Source organism: Anser brachyrhynchus, assembly GCF_964034855.1.
Source record: "Anser brachyrhynchus genome assembly, chromosome: 7".
NCBI classification, from domain to species: Eukaryota; Metazoa; Chordata; class Aves; order Anseriformes; family Anatidae; genus Anser; species Anser brachyrhynchus.
Window position 1 is genome coordinate 29,185,189 of NC_137701.1, and position 10,163 is coordinate 29,195,351.

Consider the following 10,163-nt stretch of genomic DNA (forward strand, 5'->3'; position numbering starts at 1 on the left):
CAGCAGAGTACTGAAATAACCCGCAAAAGGTTATTGCTCTTTTATGAATGAGAAGGTGAAAAGCAAAATGGGATGAAGAGATTTCACAGCCACTTTGGCTAATTGATGGAAGCTGTGTAGAAATTCTCTGAGTTCACTGCATCATGCCAAATAAATATATATATCCACATGTGCCAGCACAGATATCTCAATGCTGAATTGCCAAATGTGGTTCTTCAGCTAAATCCCCTCCTTCCACACACACTGAGTCTTCTAAAAAAGAGAACAAGAATAGCAAAATGGAGCCTGAATTAATACTATGCATTGAGTTTGGCTGTAATTTACTCATGGCAACTGTAGGCTTTTCAATGTTTGTTTTTGCTACATGTTTTAATTCCACTGACATAAATAGGTTTTCCATTGATCCATTGGAGGTGTGGTTCTTACCCATGTTTTGCTATATACATTGAATATTGCCAGATCAAGATAATGAATTTGGGCAGGTGATTTACTTCAAAAGTGTTTTTGAACTAAGCTGACTGAGTTTGCACTGAAGCAGATGAAAAGTGCCTGTAAAATCCATTTTGCTGTTTCAGCTCTGCATGGTGCATTCTGTTTTGAATGGTGGCACGGTGAGTGAAGGATAGCACCTGTATTGCTGCAGATATCTCTAACCTTTTCCAAAGAGTGTTGCAGCAGCAATCAGCAAACCAAGAAAGCTCAAGACCAGAACTTCCTGCTGCAGTTGACTGTTGGTGTATTGTCTGAGTCTTTCAATTCCTCTGTGTTTTCAGTAATGTGTAACTCTGGCCAAAATGGGCATAGAAATATATCTAGATCTACTTTACAGTGATGCAAATGAGAGATTAAGTTCAGGCAACTGCAAAAATATATCCCTTCTGGAAACAGGATCGGTGAGATGTTTTATGTTGTGCTCCGTGTGAAAATAGGATATTTACTATTAAATGACTTTCCTATTGTCAGCATGTTAAGGTATCAAAGTGTATGAAATGTTATAGCGGGGGGGAGGGGGGGATTTATTGAATTCCTGATTAAAAGGGAGGGAGGGAGGGAAGGAAGGAAGGAAGGAGGGAAGGAGGGAAGGAGGGAAGGAGGGAGGGAGGGAGGGAGGGAGGAGCCAAATGACTTATTTATCATTTATATACTTCTCTCAGCTGACGATCTAATTTTCCTGCTTCCACTCATCATATTTTTGCTGTCTGTTCCTTAACAGATTTTGTTTTGATTGCTTCTGTTCAGATTCTGTCATCCCAGTGTCTAAGCCGACCATATGCTAGCTTGACCCACTACCAAAAAATCTTCACTCTGAGTTCACTTGTGAAGTTACTCTTCTTATTATTTGATGATTTATTAATTTGTCAATGGTATCTGGTTCTTTACCACCTGCCCTGAAATCTGCTGCTTTTTTTTTAGTGCTGGGGAAAAAAAAAAATAATAATAATTTTGCCTTCAAATGCATTCAGAAATAAAAATTCTTCCAGCCTTTATTCCTACCATAAGGTGTATAATAATAAAACATCATCTAGATGCTGCTAAAATGCTTTCTATCTGAGAAACACAGTGGGGAAATAGTACTATTGCCATTTTGTCACTTCAGAAATTGAGACACAGATGAACAGTCTGATTCAGCTGACATTAGTCAAAAAGATGGTGTTAAAATGAAGAGTGCTTCCAGGCTTATTGTTGATGTTGGAGAAATGATTAAACTTTCTTCTTAATCTCTGGGGTGGCAGAAGTCAATCAATCAGAGAGAAAGCACAGTCTTCAAGCTCTGACCCTCTCTGACCCTCTCTCTATTCTTGGTATTGCTCACTATCTCCTTTGCTTCTCCTACGAGGGCAAGGGAGAAGGTGCTGAGAAAGGTCTGAAGACTCACCACTGGCTGTTTTGCCTGTCTATCCCCAGTGGCCTTCAGTGGGGTGATGAACTGAGCCCCTGCCTCCCAACTTTCCAGCTCATGACATAATGACAGGAGGAAGGAGTTAGCAAACAGGGGATGCAACTTCCTTTCTGCAACTTTCGCAATACCCCAAGGTTTGCATTTTTAGTCATTCATTTTTCTCATAAAAATCCCTCAAAGCTTACATCTGAGCCTTGCCTTTCTGCATGAAAATGAGAACTCTACAGCTCATGCCCAAAGCTGCATTCTCTGTAATGAATTGTCCATCTTCCCTCTTTAATTCCCTGTTGAAACACTACTAAATATTGTCTTGCATTGAGCTTAGCCTTTCAAAGCAGAGTGATATATATGAGTCATATATGCTGAAAGACACTCATGGGAATGCACTGAAGATACCCCTGGGGAGGCAGAAAGACACTTGTGCTAGAAACAGGTAGTTATTATTCGAATAATGCAGAAATTTAATTTGAAAATTCATTCTCACTATATTATTGACCACCAGTGAACTAACAGACACTGAAAATAAATCAGGCTGTATATCTCTCTTGATCAGAGTTCAATATTCATTCCCATATTTTGACTTGTCTTTATAATTCCCACCTTTTCCCTTCAACTAGCCAAATGATAAGCAGTGCATTTGCTAAACACTTGTGTTGTTTGTGTTATCTCTCCACTTACTCAGAACTATAACAGGATGTTTATCTACTGAGGAAAAACCTGCCTCTCATTTACTCTGCAAAGCACTCCACTGCCTTCACAGTAACCGTAGCTGCAATTATCATTGTTGGCATCCAGAGACAGTGATTTTTCTATTTACACTTCATGTCTGGCCCTTGTGAAGTTTAATAAATGAAGTCAGCAGTTACATTATCATTTGATAGACTCATCACCTGGTAGTAGCAGGTGAAATATGCAATGAATAAAGGTCCTAGAGGGAAGGAAAGGAGCTAGAAAACAAAAACAAAACCACAACATTATACTTCTCCAAAGAGGAATTCTTTTTTTCTTTTTTTCCTTTATCCTGTGTGAGGAAGAAATGTATAGTTTTTCTAGTTTGTTTAGTCTTTTATTGCTTCTGTTACAAGAAGTCACCTTCAGGAATTCTTTAATCTAGGCAAGATTTCTCTCAGGTTGCAGGACACAAAGAGAACAGCAATGAGAAGAGTGGCCTGGCAGTTTGCTGGGCTCTTCACTGGCTTCAGGTGGGTTGGACTGGTGGTTGATATAGACATATTAATTCAAAACATGCCTCCAGCAGTCTACACTGGTAGGGATGATATGATGCTCCTTTGTTGGGCTTTAAAACTAGCCTCTCCACAGAGCTGGAACCAGCCCAGCCAAGAGGAAACAGAAAAGATTCAGCCTTAACATCAAACACAAGCAGATCCTCTGGAGGCAACTAAGTCTTGGTAGTGGAGCAGTCCTTGATAGTGTGAAATGAATGGCAAAAATCCCATTTCAGCACAAGTTTGAAGGCAGCTGAATTTTACCAGTTATGCCAAGGATTTGCCTTAGTGGGTTTGTTCTTTGAGCCAGACAGCAAACACTGTCATGACTAGCAGTGTTTGCCTGGTAATAAGTGCTGAGCATAAACTCAAATAGACTATTCACCACTAAGCAAATACTAATACCCACCTACACACATATATGTTTATCCTGGTACTCCTCTCATTATATTGTTCAAGTAGACAAGTGACAAAGTCATTGGAAGAGTTTAGCTCACTGGCTGTGTTATAGGATCTCTGTAGCTGGAATGCAGAAGATGTGAGTTCTAGTCACTACAGAATCCTAATGTGAAATAGAATAGAACAGTTCTGTTGTCAGGGACCTACACAGATCATCTCGTCCAACTGACTGACCACTTCAGGGCTAACCAAAAGTTAAAGTGTGTCATTGAGGGCATTGTCCAAACATCTCTTGAACACTGACAGGACCGGGGCATCAACAGCCTCACTCAGAAGCCTGTTCCAGTGTCTGACCACCCTCATGGTGAACAATTTTTTCCGTGTCCAGTCTGAACGTCCCCTGGCGCAGCTTTGTGCCATTCTCTCATACCCTCATACCCTGTACTTGATTAATGGGGAGCAGAGACTGGCACCTCCCTCTCCTTTTCCCCTCCTCAGGAAGTTGGGGAGAGCAAGGAGGTCGCCTCTTGGCCTCCTCTTCTCCAGACCAGACAGCCCAAGTGTCTTCAGTCTCCCCACACAGGACGTGCCCTCCACCCCTTTCAACAGCTTTGTTGCCCTCCTCTGGAGACTGTCAAGTAACTTAACATCCTTTTTGTATTGCGGAGCCCAGAACTGCACGCAATACTCAAAGTGAGGCTGTGCCAATGCTAAATAGAGTGGGAGTACCACCTTTTTTGACTGGCTGACTGTGCTGCGTTTAAGTCACCCCAAAATGCTGTTTGCCCTCTTGGCTGCCAAGGCACACTGCTGGCAGTGTGGCAGTTTATTGTGGGCAGCTTGGATGGCCACCACCAGTACCAAATGCATACACATTTGGAAGAAATACAATGCATAGGCACCACTGTTATTAAAGCCACTAATAATGAGGAACTGCTTAAATTAGTTGTGCAGTTTAATTCTGCATAGTCTCCTTCTCAGAGCTGCTTGATCTTTACCCTCTGTAACATTTATTCTATCTCCTGGAGATTCCAGGATCATTTGATGGGATCTTTGTAAAGCTTTTATTTGGGAAGAGAAGTCAATGTGTGTTCATCCCCTCATTCCCCACCCCAAGGCCAGGGAAAAAGCTGAGATGTATGTGCATTTGGATTTAATGTGATTTCTGCTAGCTCCCTTTTGACCCTGTGTCTGTTTTTCTTCTTCATGGTGTTAAGCTTATTAATTTATTTCTCTGCCTGTTTCAAGGATAGAGTGGTGAGCACTGATATTTTACTCTCTCTTCAGACACAGGCAGGCAGCAGCCTCTGCCAGAGGGCAGGGCACGCTTGGTTTGGAACCCACAATCTCTGCTGCTGCTGGGGTTTCTTCTGTAGAAGCTTTGCATCTGCAAAACTCCAGGGACGATATCTGCAACTGAGGGCTTAAGACAAAAGTGATTCCTATATGCTGAATATTCATTAGTTCAAAAGGACTCAAAGGAAATGCCTTGATGAACTAATAAATCCTAAGAGAAGTAGTATCCCTTTTCCCAGTGACCCACTGAGAGACGGCCCCAAGGCTTTCTTTGCAGTAGAGGCTACTAGTAAGTAAACCAGTGAATATCTGGCCCTCTAGTCTGTTGTAACTCTTAAAAACTTTTAGGCACATCAATGTTTTCTTAAAAACATGTAGTCTAATTTTCAGTCAGGCAGTCAGCCTTTCTTGTCAGCCTGACCTTCTTGAGTCCCTTCATCAAAGCAGTGCACCAGATGCCAGTGGCTGCAAATATTACCTTCAAATATAAATATATATATATTTACAGGTAAGATGTATATGAATATATAGAAATATAAAATAATAGTAAATATAAAAGTGGTCCTGTCAGCATGGGCTTATCATGCAGCTGTTTCGAACCTGTGTGAACTACCTCTGCTTTCATTTTACTACTTAATGAAATGGAAAAATGTGGAAGGACCAGAACAGAAAACAATTGCATACACATTTTTAATAACTAATCATAGCTTCCTGTAATGGATATGGAAGTCTTTACAAGAAACTGACTTTAAAAAATGACTGCAGAAAAGTGGAAAGATTTCAAATATATTTGGATCAGGTATTCTATTACTTTGCAGCCTGTACAATTTTCAACCATAACAGAAATAAATAGACAGAGAATGCAAGGCATTGCCAGATCACCCAGAGTTTTGTGAAAGTTGTGTGGTGCACAAGAAATGTCAAAAAGATTGGGCTGTGTAAATCATAGAATCATAGAATATCCCGAGTTGGAAGGGACCCACAAGGATCATTGAGTCCAACTCCTGGCACCACACAAGTCAACACAAAAATTCAGACCATGTGACTAAGTGCACAGTCCAAATGCTTCTTAAACTCCAACAGGCTTGTTGCAGTGACTGCTTCCCTGGGGGGACTGTTCCAGTGCGCAACAACCCTCTCAGTGAAGAACCTCTTCCTGACATCTAGCCTGAACCTCTCCTGCCACAGCTTGACACCATTCGTGCGGGTCCTATCACTGGTCACTATTAAATACCAAGAACTCCAAATGCACTTAAATAATCATAACAACAACAACAAAAAAAAAACAGCTAAGCCAAAAGGTTCACTGCCTAACTTGAGTGAAATATGCTATACTTCCAATTTCCCTAAAATAATTTGTATTGTAAATAGACTTTATAACCCACGATCTCCACAAGAAAATCCCCAGTAATTGTTCTGCTGGTCTCAGATGAACTGGGAGCAGACACAAGATCACAGGTGAAGACAGAGCATGTGGAGTGCCTTGTCCCAGGCATTAAGCAGATGGATGTCAGGTCTGCTTCCAGCCCCACTGGCTGCCAGGCTGTGTCACCAGCCATGCAGAGCTGTGTCGCTGAATGGTTAATGACAAGGCAGATGCAACTGGTATATGCCACTCAGAAGCCGAGATTAATGTCTCCCACAGTACAAAAAAGATCTCAAAACTTTAACATATATGTAAAATTTGTTATTGTCAAATTCAGTCCTTCTAATATTTTCCCAAATGAGAAAGCTAGACAGAACAAATAATACTTGAAATTATCATAATTAAAATGTGATACCTTTTTTTTCTTCCTATGAAATCTTGCTACAGTATCTTGTGATCAGGAAAGAACTACTACATGTTTGTCTATGTGATGATGTAGGTGTGTATTTTATTGAAGAGAGCTGAGCTATTTGGAACAAGCAGAGTAATTCTGAGCAGTGGGCATAAGGAATATTGTCAGAGTCACTAGAAGTCTACAAGAGTCTGTTGTTTTTCTTATATGAGTCTGTTCTTTTTCTTCTGTGAGTTTTGGATGAGGTCTGTGTGAAACATTGTCTACTGACACCTCCCTGTTCCACAGAGAAATGGGCTTACTGATTAAGCAGTCATTTTCTGCCTCTAAACTTAAATTTATACATTATGGATGGTCTGATTGAAAGTTTTAACATGAAATCCTAGTCTCTTTTGTATCAATAGTAAAGCTCCCATTAAATTCAATAGGGTTAAAATCTCTATCTGGATCCTTCAGGGAACTTTGGATCAGATTTGAATGATAAATCTAACCCATTCCCAAAACAGGTAGAAAAAAATGAGAAAACACGCATGCCAGGAAATTCAAAGTTAACATAACTGTGATACTTAACTCACCTAGGGAACCTTTATTTTTAGAAACAACGAAGGTAAGGAAAAGATGGTGCCTGTTGAGCCTTAACAGGTTTTGTCATTTTGCACTGTAAAGTTACTTAGATCTTAGGATTTATATTATCTGTGAATATCAGCTCCAGGTTTGCAATTCTAAATACTACAGAGTGAGAAAAGCTGCTGAAATATTGCCTGTCTTTATGGTGCTGAAACATGCAAGCGTCTTTCTGAGATGTCAAAAGCAACTCTCACAATACACCAAATCCTAATCAACAGAAGTCATCATAGTTATTTTTTATTGCTCTCTACATCAACTTGTTTTCATAACACAGACATTTTACTTTATGCAGGAACAGATGTATTTGTGACTATTTGCACTGAAATATCCAAACATTACAGTAAAGCAGCAATTTACAGTTGGCTGACTGTGTCTCATCTTTAGTATACAATTAGTGAACAATGAAAAACTCATTATCTTCTTATTTCATTACAGCCAGGGAAGTAAACAATTAAATTTGGTGGTTTAAAAAAAAATACTAACAAACTGAAAACATCTTGGCTTCCCAGAAAGAACAAAGTGCAAGTCTTTCCATCAACACCACTGTACTGAAATTCATCAAAGGGGTGTGATCTTAAATGGAGGTGCTCTTAAATGCTTTCTCTTAACATTCAGGCTGAGATAGAGAGTGGTAGAGTATAGACTTAAACACCCACCACCATCAAGATGCTTATATTCTAAGCTGGTATATAAATATATATATATATTATATATATATAATATATATTTATTATATATATATATATATATAAAATAAATAGGAATCTAAGCATCTCCAAACTATTTTAAAACATCTTTCTTCTCTCTCTTTTTTTTTTTTTTCTTTTCATACTTGGTTAGTGTTTATCCATGAAGGATAGATCTTGTTTCTAAAGTTTTCTGTCTCAGCATCTCTATCTACAGCTATTTCCTTAACCATATAAATTACCGATTGTTGCCTGAATCTTGGGAAACTCGTGGATGCAGAAGTTCGCATATTGCAAAAATGCACAAAGATTATTTTTTCATTAATGTATCCCATTTTAACAGTTTTTAAATGTGTAATTTCTCAAAATTTATTGCATTTCCACTCATGCTTGTATTACTAAAAAGAAATAAATAAAAAGGTCATCTCAGCAAAATCTGTTCATACCACCTATGAGTATAGAGAGGTCTGTTCTCCTTTCCTCTTATCTTTAGTTTCCTTGTAGTCATTTTTTCCATCTTTCCTCTGACAAAAATCACACATCCAAGAGTCTACACTGCCAGCATCTAGACATTCCTATTTTACTTGTGAGATACACTACCTGAGATGATTCCCAGATTCAGAGGTTAGTCTGCACCACTACTTGACCAAAAAACAGTACTCTGTTCTTCATGCATTCTCATATGTTAGAGCTAGTGTAGTTTGAATTTAGAATCCATATGGTAGACAAGGATTGATTATTCTTATGCAGGCCTGTAAACAATGAATTTCACTAAGTTACCACTCATTCAGTTTGAATGTTTTCACTTTTTTTTCCGTCCTTTCTCCTGTCTCATTGGAAAAAAAAGGTTGATCGATTCAGTCTTCCTACAGTCCATACTTTTTTGTAGTACACTAAACAATACATTTCCTAAAGTCCTAACTTGTTAAAGTTTGTTTGATATTACTAGGGATTACTAGTAATTACATAATTACTATTATGTGCTTAATGAACAGAGCCAAAGGGTACAAGAGGCTGCAGTTTGCAACACTGTAGTAGATCTTTTCCTCTGTGATTCAGGATGGCAGAGGAAAGGACATTTAAAAGCAGAATGAGTTGTCAGTTCACTTACTTCATGTTGATATTCACAAAGAACCAAGAAGGCTGTAGAGATCTAACTTTCTTTTATGAATTCAGGCTCACTTCTCCCTTTTATATCCGATGTCATTCTTCAATTATTTTTTTCAATACTTAATATTGACTGATCCTGATCACTTGCTGCCCTTCAGCTTTCATGACCATTCTCTTTTAAAGTGTTAATTCTATTATTTGAGGAGACTTGCTTGTGGATGGGCATCTCGCTAACCTAATCTTGACTTCCTTCCCGTAAGAGAAGCGTGCTAGCATTAGAAAGGTGAGTCCTTCTGTGTGTTCTACAACGGATAAATGTTTCTCTGGTAGTGCTTACTGATACTGAGGGGACACAGACAATGCTTTTTCTGCTGTGATTATTGACAGAGTATGGCTGATTAGGTTCAACAAGGTGCCTAATTTAAGGTGACTCAGATTAGGTATGGTGAATCCTGTCTTGGTGGTGAAAGAGCAAATATAAATTTAGGATGATATACCATGACTCTTCCTGGGAAAAAACATGTTGTAGCAGAGAGTAATTTTTAATAAATAAACAGCACATATATCAGGTGTACGTGATAATGAGGGGGACAGATTAGATTAAGTCATGAGGTCCCTTCCTTATCTTCTGATTCCATGCTTTATTTTCTGAGTGACAGAATACCAACAGCAGTTGTTTTGAAGGCAGATACAAACATCAGAGCAAAAGCTATTGAAAATGACACTGATTAGTGCTGTTCAAAATCCCTGTCCCATGGGAAATGTTGATATTTTGACATCTGTTTTCTTCTCAAAATAGGATGAGAAAGGTTTAAATGACATGGTAATATTCCTTCACAAATGCTGAAATGAAGAGAAAATATTTCATTTGAAATAGCTACATTATCAACATTTCAAAGCATCATTTGAAAGATTTCATTCTGGTCTGAGGTTTTCATATTTAAAATACATATATATGTATGTGTGTGTATTCTCATATTTGATGCTGACATTTTTCTTTTGAGAATAAAATGGTTATTTCAAAAATCCCTGCATTTTTCTGGGAAACTTTTCCAGTCATTACCTTTTGGTCAGTCATAGTAATAGCACAACAGCCGCATTCCTTAAAAGAATCTAGACCATTGAGTCAGTCGCCACTGTA